Source organism: Sapajus apella, unplaced genomic scaffold, assembly GCF_009761245.1.
Source record: "Sapajus apella isolate SASKATOON/1434 unplaced genomic scaffold, GSC_monkey_1.0 scaffold6, whole genome shotgun sequence".
In the NCBI taxonomy this organism is placed as follows: domain Eukaryota; kingdom Metazoa; phylum Chordata; class Mammalia; order Primates; family Cebidae; genus Sapajus; species Sapajus apella.
The window spans coordinates 53,077,638-53,104,097 of record NW_022436946.1 but is presented as its reverse complement, the minus strand read 5'-3'; the positions used below and the strand labels follow the sequence as shown (position 1 = coordinate 53,104,097).

General features: G+C 33.0%; 1 protein-coding gene and 1 long non-coding RNA gene across 3 annotated transcripts in view; one reads left to right on the top strand and one right to left on the bottom strand.

Moving 5' to 3' along the window:
- The window catches only part of FUT9 (fucosyltransferase 9), a 182,648-nt gene that overhangs the window by 42,841 nt on the left and 113,347 nt on the right, over positions 1-26,460 (top strand). The window lies entirely within an intron of this gene.
- Positions 452-5,714, bottom strand: LOC116549569. Its single transcript, XR_004267939.1, has 3 exons — positions 2,810-5,714; positions 1,322-1,328; positions 452-462 (listed from the first exon to the last, which is right to left on the bottom strand). It is a non-coding gene; the product is annotated as an uncharacterized LOC116549569 (long non-coding RNA).

Here is a 26,460-nt window from a genome sequence, read left to right as displayed (position 1 = left end):
TTGTCTGAACACAAGGAATGATCCTGCTCTGAATTACACCTTTCTGTTTAGTGTCAAATTGAACAGATGCAAATTCACTTATGGGAAGCCATCCTTTGGAAATAAACTCTTTAATTCAGTAACTGTCTAATCCCAGAATATTCCACAGAATGTGAATACCTACTTAAATTCATTTCAAGTACCAAAGAATATTTCAGTAATAACATTTACGTACTAAATTAAACTTAATTATACTACATAAAACATTTAGAACCATTAAATACAGAACAATTATTTGAATTGTTAAGTGCTTCTAACATCATTGACATGGTATATTTTTTGAAATAATGATGTAACCATTTAAGTAAGTTTTTATATTTTATTCACATTAAAGTTTATCTGTAATGTTAAGCATACCTTTTTTCTTTTTCTTTTATCTCTTTTTTTTTTTTTTTTCTTTTTGAGGTGAAGTCTCATCTTGCTCTGTCGCCCAGGCTGGAGTACAATTGTGCTATCTGAGCTCACTGCAACCACCGCCTGCCAGGCTCAAGCTATTCTCCTGCTTCAGCCTCCACAGTAGCTGGGTTTACAGGTGCCTACCACCACACCCAGATAATATTTTTGTATTTTTTTGTAGAGACAGGTTTTCACTATGTTGGCCAGAATAGTCTCAAACTCCTGACCTTTAGTAACCTGCCTGCCTGGACCTCCCAAGGTGCTGGGATTACAGGCATGAGCCACAGCGCCCAGCTAGCATGCTTAACCTTTACAGAGACATTTTTAGCTGAATATTTACAGCATTTAAAGAATGGAATTCATTTATTTTAAAAAGACTTATAACATTGAAACAGGGAGTTTAAAAAAGTAAATGTGTTGCTATTTTATTTTGACAATGCAAATATTATAAATTGCCAAATAAAAAGCTTGTTAATACATATTAAAATATATTCTATGTTTAATGAGCATTAAAAGTGAAGTTTACTAGTAATGCCATGGGATTTTCTTACGAAATTTAAGAGTAGGACAGAACTTGTAGTTTATTTCCGTCTCATCTTAGGATTTTCCTATTATGGCGCATGAATATTAATCCACTTAAAATGTTTTCATTGAAGCAGATAGTATAATATTATCATTCTAGTATTTAACTACGTCTCCTGTTAAGAATGACTTTATCACACCTTATTCTTTAAACCTCTCAAGATACTTCTTAGGCTCTCTTCTCTCTGAATTTGTGTAAATTCTAATAATCATACCACATATTATTATTTTAGAAGTCATTGAGTCTACTTTTTAATTTATTTTTAGCATTCATAGTTTCTCATGGGTATAATTTTACAAACACTTTCATTCTTCATATTGGTTTTCATTTTATATTTGCCTTTCCCCAAAAATCATCACACAGCTTCTTTTTTTTCTTCTTGTTTCCAGTGGGATTGGTAAAACTTCTTCTTAATACCTTACAGTTATGCAAAGTCTCATGGAATTTTTAATGCTTTTTATATATTTTTTCTGATTTTATTTTGTTAAACTGATCTCCACTGTGATTCGAAGATCCTTTTCCTCTCAGCTTCATGTGGTTGCCCATCTAAGCCTTGTATTCCTGTTCTTCATTCTAGTGGTGTCTAGCTACTTTTCATTGTTAACATTATTTTTATTGTAATCCCTTTCTCTCCAGTGGAATTACCCAATCACAATAATCATCAGCAGACTCAGAAAGCTCTTAGTCTCTCCTGTTTTATGTAGAGGCATTCTCCCAGAGTACTTCTTTCCTGAGGAGGCTAAAAAGAAAAAGTGTACCAATCCCATTATGGAGTTACAGAAAACAGAAGTGCAATTACATATTATTTTATCTTATTTGAGCCATACTTTGGAAGTCAATTTGATATTTATCATTCCCATGGGGTGGCTTAACTCAATATTTTATCTTTAACTATTTCACAGTTTGCATAGCATATGATGCTGTTTAAAGTGCCTTCATTTAAACGACCTCTTTTAATACTGGAGAGAAAAAGAGTTAAAGTAGCTGGCCTCTAATCCATTCACTAGCTTTCTGAGGAAACAGAAATGGGGGTGTTGCTGGAATGATGTGAAGCAGGGAATTTGGTATAATTTACTTATGAAAAGATACTGGACCTCCTAGTAAATGAGCTAATAGTATTACAAGAAAAAGATATCTTATTTATGAAATGCTCTTAGCAGGAATTTCCTGGTTTAAGATTGTTTATAACAAATCAACACAGAATCTGTGGATTTATGGAAAATGAGAAATACACAAGCTAGCTGACTATTTATTTAGGGTGTATTAGACCATTTTCCCTTGCTAAGAAGAAATACCAGAGGCTGGGTAATTCATAAATAAAATAGATTTAATTGGCTCATAGTTCTGTAGGCTTTACAGTTGTATGGTGCCAACATTTGCTCAACTTCTGGGGAGGCCTCAAGAAGCTTACAATCATGGCAGAAGGCAATGAGGGAACAATCACATGACATGGCAAAAGCAGGGACAACAGAGAGAGTATAGGGGGCACACTTTACAACAATCACATCTAGTGTGAACTCAGAGTAAAAGCTCAGTTATTACCAAGGGAATAGCTCAAGCCATTCCGGGGGATCTGCTCCATGATCCAGACACCTCCCACTAGGTCCCACATCCAACATCGGGGATTACATTTCAACATGAGATTTGGGCACAGACAGATATTCAAACTGTATCATGGAATATAAAATATAGAATTTTAATAACTTATGCTTCTCTATTTTGTGAGACAAATAAAGGCAATGAAGCATTGCAGGGTCATGGATGGATAAAGTTACTGGATCCAGTGAGGACATTAAATGGCATGTTATTACCATGGTATTCAACCACTGGTCTCTTATCTTCATCAGAAACTAGCTACCTATGAGTTAAGTACTGAGACCCAGCCTGGGACTCCCTGCTGAGAAGGACCACTGAATGAGGGGCATAGAGAGTATAGTACTGGATCATGTGGGAAATGATGTGTTTCCTTTGAGCATTAATCACACCGCACTGGCAATGTACAACAGAATGTGACTGACTTGCAGGTGCATAGTAAGGACAGCAAAGAAAAAAGTGAGGGGGATGATGCCATCATTAGGGCAAGAAGCTCTTAGAGTCTTCTCATTCCCTATGGGAGAAGTTGGCACCAAACCTCTACTTTGAAATAACTTTTCTTTGGCTCCCAGCACACATACTGATCTACACTGAAAGAAATACAAACATAAAAGTAGCCCTAATATAGAAAAGTGGGTGGATCTTGAATCAGTTTGATGTGTCTTCTACTCTTGGCTTATTTGTAAGTAGGCTCTATCCAATCCATTCTTTACTTTTATCTTGCACCTTAATACACTCACACACACACACACACACACACACACATACACACACACACACACACACACACACACACCATTTAATTTTCTCCCCACCTCAGTCTGCATTAGCTATGCTGGAACTGAATGTCTAAGAAATCTGTTGAGAAAGCTACCATGTTAACCAAAGCAATGAACAATTATTTTATATTTATGAAGAAATATTGTAGCATAGAAAATTATGTCTCAAAACATGTTTTTAGGTTGCTACATCACCATACTCTAGACAGGAAAAATGAAAATTCCCTTGGTTTCACTCCACATTTGGGGTAGGGACCAAGAAATATGTATTTTTAGTAAATATTTCATGTGAATTTTAAGAACAATGGTTAGTAGAAAGAACACTAGATTAGATGTTTCTGGAAGAGTTACCAGTATATATGGTTGTCTTTCCTCTTTTCCTGTCTAGGTAGATTTGGGCAAATTATAAAAATGCTCTGAGCCTTAGATGAGTAAATTAAACTGAATGTTCATGGAGGGGAAGTCAAGGTCTAACTAGTACAAATTCTTGTCTAGCTGTTCAGTATGAATGTTTCGAAATGAACTAGCCATACAAACAATGCTCCCTTAAAGAATTTGCCTTTGAATTTTTCCTTTGTTTGTATGCTGTGAGAAGCCTCCTGTAGCCACAGGAGCAACAACACTTGGAAAAAAATATGTTTAGTGAGAAGATTGCCAATGGTTACAAATTCCTGGCAACTTCCTCAGTTCTCTAAGTAACTGGCCATGTGGCTACTCCATCTAATATGATGGGATGTGACTGGTATGTTAATAAGTAAAATATTGTTGTATCTCTTTAAGCTGCAAGTCTATGAACTTTCTCAGGAGTTTATATGCAATCTAAAGAAATCTGAATTTAAAAAATTGTTAGCATTTGCTTTGCTTTTCATAACATTTCTCCCTTTGGGATATATATGTAAACAACAGCCACAAAACTACTATATACCTATTATTTTGAAATTTTAGTTGCAAGCCATATGCCAATATACTTTATTAGAAAGTTTGGCATCCTATGACACAAATAACAAAATTGATAGGAAATTTTCAATGAGAATATTAAACAGTTACGATCTGCAAGATAACATAAAGGAATAGATTGTTGTCTCAAGATAAGGCTGCTGACTGTGAGATAAATTTGTCAAGGCAAAGCCATTGACAAGTCTGGCCATTATTCAAAACTAAACACTGAAGAAAAGTAGGATACATTTATCAAGCAACTGCTCTCGTATAAATATTTTATTTTTATTTTCCCAGGTAATGTGTGATTTAGATGCTGTCATTTCACCTGCTGTGTATTTGTGCAGCTAAATGACTCAGGTCACCATTGCATTGTTTAGAGTTATATAATCTTGATTTTTGAGTGGTTATTGTGTTTATCCCAATAACTACCTTATTGTAAGGAAATAGTTAAGAAATTGGTTGGGCTCAGTTTTAGTTTCTTTTTTCTTTCTATTTAGAATTGTTCACACCCTCATCTATTTCTTTAAAGTGATTTAGTATGGTTCACATTAAAATGGATATTTAATATATCAATAGGATAGAAATTTAAATAAAAAGCTAGAACTAAGGAAAATGATAGCCAGAATTATTTTAATATGAGCATTATGATTCTAACAAGTATACTGATTGCTCTACACATCTTACTCCCTGACAGATGTCGCTTATTTAACCACAAGTGTGATATTATCATTTGATACTGACAGCCCTATTGTCATCCAAAGACATTTATTTCTGTCACCACTCATAAATTACTGTAAAAAAAAAAGAGGCCACTGTTCTCCTAATTTAGCATGTTCTTTCACATTCCAACCATGATGGTGATTTTGTAATCCATTTATCTTCTTAAAGCAATAGGACCATAGGCCAGCTTCCTCAAATGGAAAGCAAGGCCCCAGTAATTAGTAAGCTGATAAAGTGCGTAAAAATCTTTGTATAACTATACAAATGTAAGTAGATATACTTTATTTCCAGAACTACTTGAGAATGGCATTACTTGCAGAATAGACATAATAAAGATTTTCCTCATTCTCCTCCCTGAATATTCAGAGAAATGGTGTGTGGTATAACTCTTCCAGAATCTTACTTTATTCTTGGATCTTGCACACTCAATTTCTTTCAGTTGGGGGAGAGGCTGAATTTTTTAAAATGAACATCATGGATCATAAAATATGGTTACCTGAAAGCTTTATATTAGTTTATTTCTTCATTCATTCACGTGTTGAGCCAAAACATATTGAATAGCTGTCATGTGCAGAGTACTGTATATTGTTAAGTTTAAAAAATACAGATGAGTAAGGCATGATCTCTCCATTGAGGAATTCCTATCTATATATTCCTATGGATATATAAGTATACATATACACACACACACACACACATACACACACACACACACACACACACATATATATATATTATATATATATTTGGCTATGGATATATATATTCACTGTGCTATGAATATATAAAATATGTTGTATACGCACATACTCATGTTTAGGTAATAATAAGTAATCATTACAACAGGGAATATATGTTTGAGGTAGGGCTGAGGGGCAAGTGAGGAATGTTCAGAAACGTAACACAACTTTAGAATATAAAAGACCTTGAGTACTTTGCCGAGAAGTTTGAATTTAATTCTGCATGGCACAGGAAGATTTTTAAACAGAAAACAGAAATGCTTTAAACATAAGAATGATGGAATCACACCTGATTGTATGGAAGGCATCATGAAAGTATAAAATATTGGAAGTAGGAAGTCTTTGCTACACTTTAAATAAGAGTTGGTGGTTGCTTGAGAAAGCAAAGAGTAGAGAGGCGATGAGAAGGGCATTAACTATGCAAAAGACCAGATTGACAGGTCTTGGTAAATTATTTAGGGATAAAAGAGGAAAGAATGACTCAAGGATAACTCTGACGTTTTTAGCTTTCGGCTTGGAAGTATAGAATTGTGGTTGGAAGAATAGAATTGTGGATGTGTGTCTTTCTTTCTTTTTTTATTTTTAAGAGGAAAAAAACTTTATGTGGGGACTATAAAGCTGGTTTTTCTACCTTTTATTTATCAATATGACCTTGGGCAATTTCCTCAAATTTTGCACCTAAATATTCTTACATATGAAATATATAATACTTACGTTTATTTTATAGTATTGTTGTGACAATGAGTTAGCACATGTAAAGCTCTTAAAATGGTTCTGGAGTATAATTCGTTGAATAAATGTTTCTAGCTTTTTGTTATTACTATAATGTCACTATTATTATACATTATTTTTATCATCATCATTATGCCATTTTCTGAACTAATGAATTTCAACAGAAAGGATGATTTTGAAGAAAATATAATGAATCTGACTTTGGATTATCATTTTAGTCATCCAGGTAGAAATGACAAGTAAATATTTGAAATGCGGTTCTGAAAGGAGGTGATAGTCAATATATAAACTTGGAAATCAACCATGTACAGGTCATATTTTGAGGCTATGAAATAGTTTGACTTGCCCAAGGGGAAAATATAAGAAAAGAAGAAAAGAGAGTAATACTGAGAAACAAAACAACCCTTCTAGAAATATCAGTATTTAAGCAATGGGTAGAAGATAATCATCATAGCAGCCTGAAGATGAGAGATATACTAGAAGACTATGGAAAGATGGGTGAGTTAACCAAAAATACCCAATATGAAGATGAAGAAAGCTGCATTGTCAAATTCTGTAATAATAGTATGACTTAGCCTAGAGAGTGTTTGTTGGAAGTCAGCAATTAATTGCTGTGAATGAAGCAATTAAGTTGTTAATTGAGACATCATTGGTGACATAGCAAATTATTTTTGTCCTCCTTCTTTCACACTGATTAGCATCTGAGTAAAATAAATGTGAGACTAAAAGCAGTTTGAGTAATGTTAGGTATGAACTTCAGATTTCAGTGGGCTAAGTTGTTACTGGAGAAATGAGGAAAGTTATGCTTTGGTAAAAATATAATTGTAGATAATATTCCCTCTTAAAATGAATTATACGCTACTTAAATTTGCTATCCTTCATACCATTGTGAAACTGGTATTTGTAAATTTTGTCCATGGACTTTGGAAAGAAACCACCCATATATGGAGAACCTAAGAAAATTAATTGGAGAAAAAAAGAAGTACACTGTAAAGTCAAATAAACTGTCTGGAAACAAGCAAGTTAAAATCTGTACACAGATAATAACCAATTAAAAATGTAAAGAAATTATGATACTATTTGCAGAAACAAATATGAAATATGGTAGTTAAGAATCATTGATTGGGTGTAGTGTCTCATGCCTGTAATCCCAGCACTTTAGGAGGACGTGGCGAGTGGATCACGAGGTCAGGAGTTCGAGACCAGCCTGGCCAACATGGTGAAACCCCGTCTCTACTACAAATACAAAAATCAGCTGGGTGTGTTCCTGTAATCCGAGCTACTTGGGAAACTGAGGCAGGAGAATTGCTTGAGTCAGGACCTGGGAGGTGGAGGTTGCAGTGAGCTGAGATCACACCACAGCACTTCAGCCTGAGCTACAGGGCGAGACTCCATCTCAAAAAAAAAAAAAAAGAAAAATAATTATCTTACCAAGAAATAAATGAGATCTACCATATTTTGCTAGGCTTAATGGAGTGACTAATCAGACTGCCTAAAGAGAAGATTGGAAAAAACTTAGTTATGAGATTTTTAAAAATATGATTAATTTAATTTTAATAAAAATCTCAATAGAATACCTTTAGGAAATTTAAAAATCAATTTTAAAATTCAAATAAATGAATAATATTTGGTAAGATAATTTTAAGAAAGATTAATAAGTAGCTAAACAGAGCAAATTATTATTTTGTTTGTTTGAGACGGAGTCTCTCTTTGTCGCCCAGGCTGGAGTGCAGTGGCAGTGATCTCGGCTCACTGCAACCTCTGCCTCCTGGGTTCAAGTGATTCTTCTTCCTCAGCCTCCCTAGTAGCTGAGACTACAGGCACGTACCACAACCCCTAGCTAATTTTTTGTATTTTTAGTAGAGATGGGGTTTCACCGTGTTAGCCAGTATGGCCTAGATCTCCAAACCAAAGTGCTGGGATTGCAGGAGTGAGCCACTGCACTCGGCCAGCAGGGCAAATTACTAAAACACAGTTTTAAAAAACACAAAATAATTAAGACAGAAATCGGTTAAAGAAAAAATATTAACGGGCACAATTCATGAATCATAAATTATTCATTAATTTACAAACACTAGTGAATGAATTACAGAATAGTTAACTTTCTTAATAATAAAAATATGCAAACAAAAAGCACATGAGAAATATTCCCATACCTTGTCGATGAGCTAAGTAAGGGGACACCTATCCTACTATGTTTGATAAAAATAATTACATACTTAAAATGTCTTTGATATTTCCATGAAGCTATTTGAACAAAATTGAAATATAGAAAAAATATATTTATATAAATACATTTATTAAAACATTATTTATAATAAAATATTGGGGGCAATGTAAATGTCCCACAAAATGAGAAAAGCTAATTATGGCAATTCATATTATGTAATGCTATGCAAGCCTTAAAACTGTAATTATGCCTGTAATTCCAACACTCTGGGATGCCAAGGTGGCCTGATTGCTTGAGCTCAGGAGTATGAGACCAGTTTGGGCAACATAGGGAGACTCTGTCTCTACAAAAAATACAAAAAGTTAGCCAAGCGTGGTGGGGCACACCTGTAGTCCCAGCTACTTGGAGGCTGAAGTGAGAGGATTGCTTGAGCCTGGGAAGCAGAGATTACAGTGAGCCAAGATTGTGCTACTGCACTCCAGCCTGGGTGACAGAGAAAAACTCCTTTTCAACTTAATTAATTAATTAAATTAAAGCTACATAAAAATCATTATAAAATTTTGAATAAAAACTTGAATGTGAAAATATGCAGTTTGAGTTACACACCAGAATGTATATGTGTATATATAATATATCCTAGATTTTATTTCAACCGTTTTTCTCTTGGGATCTGAATTATGCATTGCTTTGCTAAAGATGCAGTAATCTAAATAGAAACTTTGAAGTGTATGTAATAGGGGCTTATCAGATAGATGTTAGTCTTCCTGATTAATTCAGCACGTATATTTAATATTACTGCCTGACAAAAATAAATTTGAGGACTTTCAAAATAAGTTGATCAAAAATGATATTAAAACAATCTCAGTCTATTTAGGTAGCTAATACATATTGGATAAAAATGCTTTGAAATCTAATTTTGCATTTTATGAAAGAATTAAAAGTAAAGAAATTTCAAATATAGTAGAGGGCTTTTTAGAATTAGGACGGAATTCTGACAGCAGAGGTGTCTGCAGCTGGAAGTTGATTGCAGGTCATAGGTGCTGTTCTGCAGGAGCACTCATTAAAACAAACTTCCACAAATGAGGAAGTATGAGTGGCTATCTCTGGGAGCAATTTACCTTACATAGGATTTGTTCTAGTTGTCTGCTAAGGGATAGTATGTTCTGGGAGGTAGTTATTATGGAGAAAATAAAGCTGAAAAATATGATTCAAAATTAAGAATTTATAACAATTTTTACACATTTGCCCAGATATCATGATTGTTAATTTTCTGCATCTGTTATTCATTCCAATAAATGATCACAAAGAAAATAATTCTGGAAGTAAAATAATTGGTTTGCTTATGGAAAATCAATTATTTTAAAAATGAAGTTTAAATGTCCTTTTAATGAAGAGTATAAGGAGCAACGGACTGCAAATCTGAATACCTGGAAGTTATGACAGTTTTACTATTACTACATAAACAAAAGAGCAAGAATAAAGGCATTTAAAAAAATTGTCACTAAGTTCTCTTCGATTCCTAAACATCTATGACCAAAATTTTAACAACAGCCATTCAATAATTATAGTAATGACAATAGTTACTTTTTTAAAATTTAAATTTAATTTTTTTTTCTTTTGTAGAGACAGAGTTTCACTATGTTGCCCAGGCACATCTCGAACTCCTGAGCTCAAGCAATGCTCTCATCTCAGCCTCCCAAAGCACTTGGATTAGAGGCATGAACCAGTGCACCCAGCCCAATAATAGTTAATTTTATTTATTATTACTATTAAACTAGGTGTGGTACAAAATATATGAATTACTCTTTTCAATCCTTGAAATGACTTTATGAAATAGGTTCTATAGGCTGGATTCCTAGGAAATATAGTGAAACCTTATCTCTATTTAAGAAGAAAAGAAATAGATTCTATCATATGTTCCTTTCTAATGAGAAACTAGGGGTTTAGGGACGTTAATTAACTTGCTGAGGTCATATAGGTGCAAGTAGCAGAGTCACGATTCAAACCCATAACTATAAATCCCAAACTCAGAACCACTACCCTACCCTCCCTCTATATTTCTTATTTCGTACCACCTTATTTCTAAGCAGCCAGAACATAGGAATGGCTGATTATAAATATGAAATATGTGCATTAAAAACACTGATGATGTAAAAAATTGTATCTTTCTCCTATTATTCTCTGCAGCACCTTGTAGATTGCATCAGAAATATATCTTTGTCGAATACACTGAAAGAGCATTTTTTTCCTCTCTATATACTCAATTGTCAGGATCTTTAAAAATAAAACGAGAGAGGATCATGTTTAAAATTGCTAGTCCCTGATAATATACACAATTCACTAGGCCTAGCACATACCTCTACATGGTATGCACTTGGTTATTTTTATAACGTCTTTATGGTCCATACATTTTTAGAAAAAGGCCACATTTTTCTTCTATCTGAATAACGAATTTCATAGGTTAATTCATTAGCGAAACAAGATTTTTTGAAGTTTATCCTTTTGCTCTATATTTTAACTGAAGTACTTTCATGTAAATAAAAATTGCACAAATGTAGCTAAGTATATTTTATAGTTCCTCTAAGTATGAGTAAATGTGGCTAATGGATGCTTTCTAGTATTTTGAGCAGATAGTAATTATGCACCACATATAAAGCCTTATTTGACAGGCACATGTCAGAGCCAGTGTATGTAGGGCACTGAAGTCACTGAGAAGAAGCAGACACTTTTCCTACCTTTAGGAGTCTTTTGGTCTAGCTGAAGAGATACACATGAGCAAACAATCAGAAAACAGAATAAATGTTCTCACTTGCAATGTGAGCACAGGGAATAGCACGATATTTCTACTTGGATATAGTGAAAGTATGGAAATCAGATGTCTCATAGAGAAGATGAGATTTGAACTATCATTAGAAGAAGCATTGAAAAGATAAAGGATGGTATTACTGATAAACACACAGGGCAAGCAAAAGCCTAAAGGCCTGTGAGTGTATAGTGTTCAATAGGATATAGGATATGTAGGTCTAAATATCAAAAGTGAGGTAAGGTTGAGAAATTGATTGAACATTATCAATATCTTGCTATTAATTAAAATCTTGCACAGCATGAGAAGCAGAGCTAGAAGAATAGAGGTTTGAAAGGACAATGGGGAACAGAAACGTTAAAGGGGGCTGCTGAGGAAGAGATGCTAATGAGGGGCCCAAGATAGTGCTTTAACAAATTGTTTTCCTCCTTATAATTTTGTGTATATCCAGCGCTGTCTCTGATTAGCTGTGTAACCTTGGACAACCCTCATCCTGACACACTTCTGTCATCTGTGGAATGAAGAAAGACTTATTTATTCATTCCTAACTTGAATCCCCACAGGTAGTAATGGAGTTCTTCAAACTAAACTAAAATTCCATTTAGATTTTCAATATTACAAAATAACTGTATAATTGTGGCTTGTTTACTGATTTAAAATCTTTTAAAATTTAGGGCCTGCAATTAAAATAATAAAAAATATCTACTAGTGAAAAGATTTGCAAACCATTAGCCCAGATGGTTACTTGAGTCCCTTCCAGTTCTAAAAACCTGCTGTTATTTTATCTCAGTGAATATTAGCAGTAGTTGGTTTTTAGCATAAAATTTGTACTGAACCAAACAATATTCACACTGTCCCCATCCCTGAGACTGTAGCCTGCCTGGCAGCTGCACGTTACCCATTAGCACAGTCCTTTACATAAAATATGATGATCTCTGTTTTCTTCGGTTTGTTAAAAAATCAAACACAGAACTTACAGAGCTAGAATAATAGGGTCTTGCAATGATTTTCTTCCCAGACATTTTCTTGGGAAGAAAGCAAATGGCATAATGAAAGTAAGATTGAGCTTTGGATATGAATTTCCTGAAGAAGCCAAGTATATTAATATATAGTTAGTAATCAGATTTTTTTTTAATTTTAAGGCTCTTGAAAGAAACTGTAATTAGCCTTCCAGAGTGCCCCTTTTCTTCTTTGTAAAAGAAATAGGATCATAACTGCTCTCACTTCATACTTCATGGCCATTTTCTAAAGATTATTTTAGAGTCTCTTTGTTCTTTTGAATGTTGGGGTTCAAAAACAAGATCATTTAAAAGCAATAGGTTACCTATATAACAAATAATTTTTGGAAGGAAAATTACCTTTATCTCTAAAAATTTGCTATTGTAATCAAATCAAATATTGTCACTGTATAAAATATAGCCAATAAAGTAATTAGATTGTTTTGGTTTTAATTTAATTAATTGATTCATTTTTATAAGAGACAGGGTCTCATTCTGTCTCCCAGGCTGGAGTGCTGTGGTACAAACATAGCTCACCTCATCCTTGAACTCCTGGGCTCAAGTGATCAGTCTCCTGAGTAGCAAAGAGTACAGGCCCATGCCACCATGCCCAGCCAATTGTTTTTTAAATTCTATGTCAGTTACTAGCACAAAGATACTGTATCACATAAATCAGAAATACAGCAAAAAGTTGGTTTGAAACTAATAGTGGTGAAGACTTTAGACAGTAGGGAAACAAAGTTTCATGTTCCTTTTGGATACATCAGAAACAAAGCCTTTGAACAGATTTGATACCAAGAAAACTTGAGAAACCATGGAATCCTAAATTTTAATTTTATACCATTCATATTTAGCACCCGGAAGAAAAGGATGGAAATTTTGCGTTTTGGAAATGAAACTCACTTTCCTGACAAATATATATATATACTAGTTCTCCTTCCTGCAAAAGCAGGTTTCACATACATACAAACTCAAGTTACTTATGTATAACTTTTTATTTCCTTAACTTTTAGTAACTCATTCATTTCATTATATTTAAAAGGAAAATCAATGGGTCAAATATTATACAGACTAGGATCTTCTTATAATATAAATGTGTAACTGTATCTAATGGAAATTAATACATATTTTACACCTTAAGATGTTTAAAACTCCCTGTCTTATTCAGGCTAGTGCTTCATTAGATGAATATTAATACCAGCCAATTTTTGAATTTTATGTCAAGTTAAGTTCACTGACCGATTTGACAGTGGATCAATGAAAGAACTATGTAGGATTCTAAAGTTTAATATGTACATAATAAGAGAATGTCATTTCTTTTCCCCTCCTACATGTTTTGCAGTAGATATTAACAAATATTTATATCCCCAGATAGTCTGTTGTTAGAGAGGGCTTTGTTCTTCTACCTCTTAAACATACCAGAAAGGATAGTTACACAAGCTGCATTGTTCAGACTATGTCACTGGCCTATTATTTACTATACATAATGAAATGACTGGGCAAGTGGTCTGAAGTGAGCTGTGACTCAGGGCAGTCAGTTTCTCGGTGGATAACATACCCATGGGATTCAGAAATAGCCCAGATTTTCAGAACCTTTCATTAGGAGCTGATACTCTACCTAAAAATGCTTTCGTATTTGCATTTTCTACACCAAATGCTACTTTATAACTTGATGTCAAGATTAAAGGAAATATAGGAAGACTATTTTGGGCTGGGACATGAAGGGGGAAATATTAATAGTGATTATTAAGATATCTTTACAAAATGTTAAGGAATGCAAGTTCACTTGATAGACAGCCTTGCTGGTAATCTGGGAATTACCTGAGCGCTTTCATGTGGCTGTCGAATTAATTTATATTGCTTTATGGTTATACATTGTAGCCTTCCTTCATCCAAGGAGACAAACATCCACATGCTTTTTGACTTTGCACCTAAAATAGTTAGGGCCATTAAAATAATTTATTTAGCATTTTGCTGTGTGTGATAAAACTGACAAAGTCATCTGATTTCTTTCATTTGAAAATGGAACTGCTGAGAACAACATATATACTTGGCATTGACTTCATAAGTATAAAGTAAATAATTTAAATTATTGTCAATATATTATACTGTTTGATATATAGAAATGTAAACTCCTAGTAAAATTAAAATTTAAAATACTCACGTTATAACATTGTTCTATATTTGCAGTGTTGTTTCCCCTGGGCAGTTGACTTGTTTCTGAGAGTAATTATTTAGTTCTCAAATATACACACGAAATGCGCAGCTGCAAATACTGTTGACCTTGTTTTACAAATTGGAATGCTTTTGTAAATTTTATATATCAGATAAACAAACAGACCGTAATAAGAAAGCCTTGATTATTAGTTCACTGATGGCTCTCTTCATTATTTTATGAATATGCAAAATTTTTATCAGAGAAATATGCTCACAAAGCATAAAACCACTAAATAATACAAAAAGTCTAGTAAAGAAACACTTCCCCAGCCCTTGTCTTTCCCCAGATTGACTCCTCAGAGACACAATACTCACAAATACACAAACCTAGACATGGTTCTGGTATAATTTTCTTATGTTGCTGTGACTTCATTAATCAATGTTATTGTTATTTTTTGCCTTTGTGTTATGGTAATGAGATTAGATTAGGATCCTCACATTCACTCCCTTACCACCACACACACACATGTGCATCCATTTTACCCAACCTCATAAACTAAGAATATTAGAAAATTCAGTCTGTTTTTGTATTATTATGATTGGATAGGTACTCATTTTTTATCTAAATTCTCTAGTATCATTTCTTATACAGCTTTGTATTGTTCTTGGAGTTAATCATTTTCTTTTCTTTATTAATGTGCATGGTTTTCTATGTAACTGATCCTATTTTTTCATCGTTTATCCAACCTATCAAAAGCCTTTTAATGTAATTTTTAAAAACTCAAAATTATCTGATAATCTCTCAGGTTCTTCCCTCTCCTCTTACCTTGTAAACTCTCCCACTGGAACTCTCTACCCATTTTCCAATTGGATTAATTGTTGTGTAGTCTCAGCAAAGAGTGATCATTCTGTAGATGCCCTATAGCTCTTTGTTGGCTGCATTATTGTTTCCTGAGTTATCTTTCTGGGTTTTCTCTCTTGCTTCTTTGGAGCAAATCCTACAATAACATCTGAAAGAACACATGAAAATCCACTTTGGAGTCTTTATTTATATGATATCAACTTTTTCCTCATTCTAACCTCACACTCAACTAATAATATAGTTGGTTGCAGAATCCCCTGTTGACAATCATATTGCCTTAGATTTTATAGTCTCTTAATAGCCAGTGCTTTGGTTAAGAATTTTGAAATATTTCTTTTGTTGTTCATTTTTATTTTATCTGCCTCCACGTCAACTTTGTAGTCTCTAGTATTTATTCTTTATCCCTAGCGTTCTAAAATTTCAAGGTGATGCACACCGAAAGAGTGTCTTTATAATGTTACTGTCTTAGGTATTCAGCGAGCACCTGCAATCGTGACTTAGTTATTTTATTCTTGTTTTTAAAAATAATTTTAAACTAGTTTTCTCTGTGTTCTATATCTGAGATGCATATGAATGAGATGTTGGACCTTCAGAATTGATCCTAATTGTTTTAATTTTTCCTCATTACAACTTTTTTCCCTTTCATTTTTTTTTCTACATTCTGGGAGGTTTCCTCAACTGTGTTTTTCAAACTTTCTATTGGAATTTTAGTTTTGGTTATATTCCCATGAGCTTTTTCTTGCTCCCTGGCTGCTCTGGCTTCATATAATTCTGCATTTGTTTCAGAGATAAATCTTCTTTTATAGTTCAGATATTCAATATACTGTTTCTCTTATGAACCTTCTTGCAGTCTGCTTGTTTTGATCTTTCTTTCATATTAGAGTCTTAACCAAATTTTTCACTATTGTGAATTATGCATTCATAATTAAACAAAGATCAAACAAAGCTAATTGAAGCTCTTTATTCATAAGATGGAATTTGTTAGATATATTTCATTTATAGTAATTAATCACTGAGTTAGTCTTTTCATTGAGAGATGTCAGTATTTAGGATCTTGCTTTTCCTTGCCCCTACCCCCAACAATTCTGTTTCTGAAAAGAAGACTCCTTAATCTTTTTATCTAAAGATATTACCCTGTGGCTAGAGTTTTGGGATCAAAGAGTCCCACCATTTCCTTTTCAGATCCTTGCTCTCTTCTTGTATTTAGCTTTGACCTGCATTTTATTTCTTCATTGTTCTTCATAAGTGCTCATGTTCAGAGGCACCGTGCTTTAATTTCTCTTGAAAATAGGCATTCAAGATTTTTTCCCTGTACATTTTTAAAGGTGGGGAAGGGAGACTAGAAAACACCAGATCTATATGCATTCTTTCAACCAACCTTCCGTTTTCAACAACTTTAAATTTGCACAACACTCAGTGCCTTCAAATACTGAGCTTTTCCAGGACACCACAGCTATATTGACTAGTTTCTTGTCACTCTCCCTCTCTCTTGGTATTTAGGTGACATCTGAAGTCAGTTACTACTCTTGAAGTCAAGTCAGTTATTATTCTTTTATTTGCTTTCTGATTCCTACTGAAATTATTGAAATCTTTCAGCTGCTGATATTCCTCTCTGTTTCTCATTCTTCTTGAGTATTTAAAGACATGTTATTCCTTAACACTTATTTTGGTAAGGTTCTTGAAAGGCAAGAAAATAAATGCATGAGATGAATCTACCATTTTAATGGAATATTATTTTATTAATCTTCCAGATATTAGCATCACCAGTTTGTTTTCTAATGTACAGAGACAAAATGTTTCTGAGGACATTTAAGATACAAATCCTATTATTCTACAATATATTTCTAGTGTAAAGAATAACATATCCATCAGAAAAAGCAAGATAATGAGAACTGGAAACTTTCATTTTTTTAATAGTTTGGTAAAAACATTAAGAACTGTACTACAATGTTAGCTATCAAAGTCAATTGGGAAGACAACGATGTATTTGAATAGATTAGGAAAAACTACCTGGTAAATTAAATAAACTCTAAGGAAATAAAAGTTTACTAGGGGAAAATGAAAATAGGTCAGCTTTAAAAAATGAAGAAACGGTAAGGATTCTCACCAAAAAGAATGCCTTTGCCTTTACAACAATGTATCTGACAATGTTATTGCTTTGCACTTGAAGAAGGAGAATAAACTCAGGACATTAAATATCAAAAGAAATACAAATTCATATATATTTGTGACTTTGCACTTTTTAAAGAATTATATTTGAACAAATCATGATGAATAAAATATCCATCAAACCAATATTCAACATTTTGTTTTTGCTGGTTTCTGTGATCTATTTCTCAGCAATTCTCACAAATAAAGCTTAATTGTGTTTCTAAAGAAAAAGCCAGAAAGAATGACATAATAATTTTTCTAAATGGTTATTTGTAAGAGGATATAAAAGTGTAGCTATGAATAACTTCTTTAATACTTATGTAGAATCTAGGACTTATTCTAGTAGACTTTACGTAAGAGAAGTGAAGAGATCAATAAAATAAAATTTTAAGATACATTTTTCCATGCCTTAGGCAATTTAGTGAAAGAAGAAAGAACTGAAGTGAAGCAAAAACAAACCACAAAAATGTATTTGCCTACTTATTAAATGTAAATATACTCTGCCTATTTTAAAACTGAATTTGAAGTAAATTATTACAAACCAAACACTATATTGGGAACATTATGATAAAAAATAAGATAATTGTTCCAATGATGATTAAAATGGAAATAACTCATTGGTTCAAACTTCAATACTTGAAGAATTATGTCTTGACCATACACCCTCTTCCCTTTCAATCCACAGTCTTTCCTAAAGCGGACATATCCAGTACCCTGGTTTAAAATGGATGCCATCTATATGCCATTTATGCCTAAATTTGTATCACCAGCCTTGGTATATCTTCTTATCTGGAAACTCATATATTTGTCAGCTTAACATGTTCTTGGATGTGTCTATTATACATATTAAAAATGGCAAGTCTTGATTAGAACTCTTATTTCATTGGTAAACATATTTCTTATTTGAAGAATTAGCAACAACATGTACTCTGCTTTTTCAAAACAAAATCCTGAGATTCATTTGTAATATCAAGTTTTCATTTATTTTGTACATGCAATGCATTATAAAATCTTATCAGTAATGACAACAAAATTGTGTAGAATCTGTTTATTCTCTCCATCTCCATTGCTAAAATCCTATTCAAACTAGGATTTATTTTCACTAGTTAAAATATCTATAAAATATTTTATGAAAGAAACATGAAATGTATATGTAAAGTTTAAGGAATGTTTTCAATAAATATCCAACATCAGAAATAAAACAATATCAATACTTTTGAGGCCCCTTAAATGCTGATTAAATTGCCTCCATTTCCTGCAAAGGTTCACATGTTCTTCATTTTCTTACTTTTTAAAAGTATTCTTTCATACACACACACACACACACACACATCTCTTTGATAATACATTTTTTAGTTTTCATTGTCTTTGAACTTTTCTTAAATAAAGTAGTATGGCACATATTTTTCTGCAATTTACTTCTGTCTCTCTACATCTTCATTGTGAGATTCACCTATGTTGATGTGTCTATTTGTAGTTCATTGATTTTTACTGCTGTACAGTAGGTAATTGTCTTAATATTTTATGATATATTCTAATATGGGTAAATATTTGGATGGCTTCCAAGGTGGTGGTGGTTGTGGTTTTTTGATGTTTCATTGTTGTCCTTCTGGATTAAAAACAATGCTACTACAAACAATCTGGTAATAATATATTGTAAATAATGCACTAGAGGTCCTACAAAGTACATCTCTAGAGTAGAATAAGAAAGTTGAGATTTTTACACTCCCATTAGCAATGGATGAACATTACAGTTTCTCCAGTCATTCACCAATACTCATTATTATTTCTGACTTTTAATTTTTGTCCATCTGTAGAGTGTAAGGAGGCATCTCTTTGTTATTAAAAATTTTTGCTTTCCTGGTTACTAATGTAACTGAGCATCTTTTCTTTTATTTAATGGCTATTTATGTTCTCTCTCCTCTGAAACGTATGTTTGCTAATTTAAGTATTTTTTTTTATTCTTTTGTAATTATGAAGAAATTCTGTATTCTTAACACTATGGTCATTTGTTTAGTCCACTTTTATAAATATCTTATTCCATTTCAGGTTTTGTCTTTTTATTCTTCTTATGGCATATTCAGTTAATAAAATATTTATTTTAAGTAAATTTATTAACATTTTCCTTTTGAGTTTGGACTTTTTTATTATTCCTTAGGATAAACATCAATCCTTGAAGCACAATTTTCTTACACTTTCTTCTAAAGCCTTTAAAGTTTATCTTTCATGTTTAAATATTTAGAACCTCTTAAAACAAGTTTTGAAAATGACACATGTAGAGATATACTTTCATTTATTTTTCCAGATCTCAGCACCTTAAATAGTATTTACTCTTTCCTGGTGACCAGCAGTATAAGAAACTGAGATTCAATACATGTGTGGGTCTACTTTAAAACTATTTCTGCTATTGGCTATTTGCCTATTCTAAATACCACATTGTCTGAATTATGTAACAATAGCTTTATAATATGTATTTAATATTTCATCTAGCAAATTTCTTCATCTGATATTTGTATAGAGTATTGGCTAATATTGTCCCTTTATTCTTTCGTATACATTTTAAAATTAGTTTTCAATTTTCTTTAAAAACTCTAATCTTTAAACAATTACATTGAACTTATCTACTATTTTTTGGAGAAATTGCATCTTTAATATATTCAGCCTTTCCACTGAAAAAGTGTTATACTCCAACTCTAACTTATTGGTGATTTCTTTAATATCTTTTATAAATTGTTATCATTTTCTCTGACAGGGCTTTCTGTATTGTGTTTACCTACTTATTTATTTGTTTGTTTCTCAATACTTTATGTTCTTGCTTACATTAACCAAAAGGGGTGTATTTTGTGGTTGCTTTGCTTACCATAGTGTTAGAAATGAGAATTCTTCCAGAATTGTTTTAGCTGGAAAACGACAGTAGCTTTTTAACTGGGTCTCTGTTTTACTTTTGTCTCCCTATAGTCCATTCTTCTCACTAGCACACACTGGACATTTTCTATTTCCTTATTCTTTGATGTGTTGGTGACCTATATTTTCTCACCAGAATTCAGTTTTTTAAGAGTAGAAACTTTGTGTTTTCTTATCAACACTAAGTCACCAATGTTTAAAACAAAATGGGCACTTAAAAAACTTGAATGAATGAATGAAGAGGCAAGTCACATATATTGTTAATATTTCAGAATGTGTAAGTCCAGACAAGGACCCTGTCTTTCTCATAAATAAATAGTCTTGGGTAGTAATTAACCAGCATAGCCCAAAATTTTGTAGTTGCAAAACAAAGAATATTTATGAGCAGCAGATAATATAAAAGGGACTGCTGACCATTTACTTATTCTATTATGTTCTCTGGATTCATTGACTTACAAGTTATTATTGAACACAGAGTAGAATGATATTGTTGATCACAGGACACCTAGTTCTACCTTTCATCCAGTGTTCTAGCCACTGTATTGCATCTTTCTTGAGTGGCCTCAAGAGTTCCACTTAAACTCCTTCCACAGCTGGCAGCACACTCACTTCTCAGATTTCCATTCCATTTTCAAGTACAGTTCCTCATACTGAACTAAGCTCTGCTTTTCTTGAGTTCCCATTTATTGATCTGAACTCTGACTGCCAGATGCTCCAAATTAAAAATAAATAAAGAAGAAATTCACCCTCTTTTAGCATAATAACCCTTCAAATATTTTAAGTACTCTGGTAAAATAGTGTTTCTCTTATTTAATCTAAGCATTTGTTTATTTTAATGCATGCATTCTTTCATCTACTATGTCTTGAGTGTTTTCCATGTGTCAAGGACAGCAAAGGTGAGCATTAATGATTTGAGAAAACATTCCTTCTCACATGTCATTATATGATAACTCCCTGAGTTAGGTCTTAACCTTTCAGAATGTACTTGTCAATTGAGTAGATACTTAGTGGAGATTTGGGGCGTCTTCTTAATTCTAGCCATAACAATGGACTATTTTAACAAGAAAGTAATTAGCAACCTTGAAAATTAAAAGAGAGAGAGAGAGAGACTAAAGTGATTTATCACACTAAAAGTCAGACTGCCTAGAAGATCATATCTCTTTATTTCCCTTTAACAACTAAAATAATTTTGGATTGATTCTCCAAAGAATTATGTCAAAGAGAAGAAGATCTTAAGTTTCCTTGAAAGACCATCTGGCACATTTCATAAGTGTTATGTATTTTGTTAAGCTATAGAAATCACCCTAAAAAGGAAGCATTTTTGGATAAAACCTAAAACAAAAAAAAATTTAGTTTTCAATTTTGTCCCAAATCATTTTTGTCAATTACAAATATATGTCTAAATGTCCCAGGTTTATCTCTAAATCTATCAAAGCTAGAGCCTAAATGATTTACCTTAAAGGTGACTAGTAGTTTGAGTGCCAAGTTAATTTTATCACACACACACATTTGTGACTGACTGCTCAAATACTCAGTTATCAGCAAATTAGCAACGCAGCAAACATGTCCCATAGAAATTGGACTAAGGTGACTAGCTGTACAGGAGCCATAAAACTTATAAATTCTGTGGACAAGATCTTGACCTGTAAGCTATAGAAATTATTTTGGAGCCTTGGATACTGAGAGTTGCACTACTCAGCACACTATGGTCTTTAGTCCCTATCAAGTTCTTATTACTCATTCCCATTTGATTCTCTCACATACTCATAGACATTTATTATAATTTTATATATTTTTATTTTATATATATATATATATATATATATATATATATATATATATATATCCGTATATCTATATCTGTCTATCTATCTATCCATCTATCTACCTATCCATATATCTACTTGCAAAATACACTGTTTTGTGTATGACTATTATTTAATTATTTTATATAAAGGATATTAGGATGCATAAAGTGTCACAAGTGTTATTTTGTTCAGTTTCTTGTTTTACTGAATAGTATCTATCCACATTGATAAATGTACGTATTTCCCAGTTTGGCCATTTGAAAGGACTTACCAGACTCCAAAGAGCATACTCATATAAGGCTTTTATTTAAATTTAAAAATGATACAGCACAGCAAAAGAAAAAGAGTACAGGCAAACATTAGAGGTTCCAAAGATATGCCATGTACAAGGCACCATTCCTGGGATAGCTCAAAGCATGTTGTAGTTCCTTTGGGCTGCTGCAACAAAACAGCATAAATGAAGTAGCATATAAACAATAAGAATGTATTTCTCATGCTTCAGGAGGCTAAGAATTTCAAGATCAAGACACCAGCAGAGTTGATGTCTCATAGATGTCAGCTTCTAGCTGCATCCTTACATGGTGAAAGGGGTTAGCTAGCTCTTTGTGGTCTCTTTTATAAGGGCGCTGATGATATTCCTAAGCATAGAGCACTCACGATCTAATCACCTTTCCAAGGCTTCACCTTCTAATACCATTACCTTGAGGTTTAGGATTTCAACATTTTTAGAGGACACATTCAAATCATGGCAAAATATAAGTTGCCTGGGAAGTCTTCCTTTGTCTTTTTGGCCAAATAAACAAGCCAGGTTTGTCAAACCCTAGTGGGCTAGTTGCAATCATCAGGAAAAAAAAAATTACCCTGAAGGTTCTCAGCACATCATAAATTCAACTTCCCTTATCTTGGCCCAGAGTCAAATGCAAACACTCAAATGCCCTGGAAATATAGAGTTTTTCTTCAGAGTTATAAATTAATTTTTTCTCCACAATGTACTCTATTATTTCTAAGTGCTTTACAGTATTTCATGCCTTGCATCCCCCAAGTCTTATTCAGTCATTCCTCTAGAAGTAGATACCCAACTTTCCAACTCACACAAACAGAATTGTTAAGTTTACTGGTAAATGTCCTTTAGTGGGCCCATATGAAAGTTTCTCTGTGAAAATTAGATGTAAAATTACTGACTCATCGATAGGGCAATTGTATAATTTATCATCTACACTGAACTAATTTTGAGAATGGAAGAGGGTATTATTAATAATTATGCTATGACAACATCATGAACCAGAGTCTGGATAAACCAAGGCATATAGTACTCTGAATCACAGGCTTCACATATTCACATAACACGAACAAACACTTCTCCAGACAACATAAATGTACCTGTTTACACTCTTTATTGCCAACACTTTGTGTTTTCAAATTTCCAGTTTTGAAATTTGACATGCAGTGTTCTTTCCATTTGTATTTATCTCCACATATTTGCTAGCTATGCAGTCTTCCTTCCTTTTAATTTTGGATTCAAAACTTTGGTTTATTTTTTCTGCTTATCAATTGGTTTTCAGCTTTACATCTAGCAATTATTTTGTTCAGTTTGTCCACTATTCATTAACTTTGTCTTTTACCAGAAATGCTTAATTTCGATACAGTGAATCAACTCATTTTTGTCTTTAAATTGGACTATACGTAATGTTTAAAAAATATTTCCCCATCTTAAAGTCACAAATATATTCTCCTATATTTTCCTTCTAAAAGTCACAAAGATATTCCCATATGTTTTCTTTCATTGGCTATATGATTTTCCCTTTCATAATCAGGAATATACCTGACTTTAATTTTGTAATCAATATGAAATAGAAAACTGTTTATCTTTTTCTTCATATCAAAAACCTGGTTTTGACAACGGAGTTCTTGCCTTTGTTTGTAATTCTTAATCTTAACTAAGAACTCATTATCTACCATGAACCTGTGATTTTTCTCAGTTAGTTAATATTTTCCACTGCTTGGCTTCTCTTTTTTGTCCCCACACTAAAGGAACATACTGTCTGCACTAAGGTATTAAAAGGCACAGGATGACATCAGGACCCTGCTGTCACAGAGAATAGGTTTCCTGCAATTCAGGAGTGTGCAGCCTGCCAATTTTGGGTTAGCACCTGTGCCTCCTATATAGTCAGTGGGACACATGCCATCTCAACACATGGGGATCAGCAAGGAGACAAATAGTATGTATGTGGGTGAAGACTGGTTCTTAACTTTTTACTTCCTGTTATACTTGTTTTTAAAAACCTGGTTTTTAGATAAAGAATAATGACACTCTTACAGAGCCAAAAAGGAAAGTTCAAGCGTTGCCTTATTTTGGATTATTTGACTATTTTCTTTATCTCTGTACATCTCTATTGGCTTATTACCTAAAATTATTTGTTCTTGCTTTCAGATTTGTAGTGTATATTTTCAACTTATCATAGTCTACTTCCAAGTAACAGCACTCTACATATGGTATCAGAACACTGAAATAGGTTTATATTTTCCACACATTTTTTTCTTTAGATAGAGTTTCACTCTGTCACCAGGCTGGAGTGTAGTGGTGTGATCTTGGCTCACTACAATCTCTGCCTCCTGGTTAAAGCAATTCTCCTGCCTCAGCCTCCTGAGTAGCTGGGACTACAGTTGCAAGCCACAATGCCCAGCTAATTTTTGTACCTTTAGTAGAGATTGGGTTTAGTAGATGTTGGCCAGGATGGTCTCAATCTCTTGACCTCATGATCCACCTGCCTCAGCCTCTCAAAGTGCTGGAATTACAGGTGTAAGCCACCATGCCCGGCCACTCCCACAAATGTTTGTGCTATTGTCATACATTTTACCTCTACATATGTTATGTTGAAGTTGTAAACCCCACAATACAGTTTTTGGTTTTGCTCTAAACAGTAAATGTTCTGATATACAGAAAATGCTTTTTCTGCTTTTAACCACATATTTACCATTTCCAGTGCTTATCACTCCTTGGTGTAGATCCATGTTTCCACAAGGATCATTTTCTTCTGAAGAACTTCCTTTAACATATCTGGCAATAGAAACCTGCCAATGTCTTTTAGCTCTTGCATGAGTCTCAGAAAGTCTTTATTTTTCAAAGATATTCACTGGCTGTACAATTCTGTTTTTTAGTACTTTAATGATGTTTCCCTGCTGTTGTTTGGCTTCCATTGTTTCTGATGAGACATATACTGTCATTCTTATCTTTATTTCCTATATTACATGATATGTCTTCTTCTTTGGCTGCTTTAAAATGTTTGTATTTTATTTTAAGGCAATTTTAATATGATATGTTGTGGTATACTTTCCAAATGTTGCTGTGCTTGGAGATTATTGAACTTCTTGGTTCTTTACATTTATAGCTTTCATCAAATTTGAAAAATTTTAAACATTCATTTATTTAAACATTTTTGTCTTCCCACACTTTTTCGGAACTCTTAATACCTGTATGTTATGTGGTCTGAAGTTGATGGGGAGAGGCTTTGTCAAGTCCAGATGGCTTTACAAACAAGTTTTATTGAATCTTTAAGAATTTTTCAGTGAACAAATATTCTCAGAAACAAAGTTTTCATACTAATTTTTAATGTGAGCACAACTTTGAAACTTGATTAGATCAGGACAGTTTGAGAAATTCAAATTTAAGTATACTACAATAAACGTGGATACAAAAACGATATCCTATAAAATATTGTCAAATTACAACCAATAATGCAATAAAAAATAATATACTATGACCAAGTAAGGTGTATCCCAAATGGACAATAATATTTTAACAGTAGTAAATTGACATGTTTGCCAAATTAATCAATTAGAAAAAAACCTTGTAATCAACTAAAATTTCCAATATATTTATAATATAGAACTGAACAGCAGGTAAAATGAATGAGCTAGATCTGTATGCATCTTTATGAGAATATCTCTGAAACATAATGCTGAGTGCACCAATCAACTGGCTAATGATATCCTGTGACACACTTGTGTGAAATTCAAAAATAAAGAAAAATTTATATTTTGCTTTCTGATATCTATCTATATATATATAGATAGATATCAGAAAGC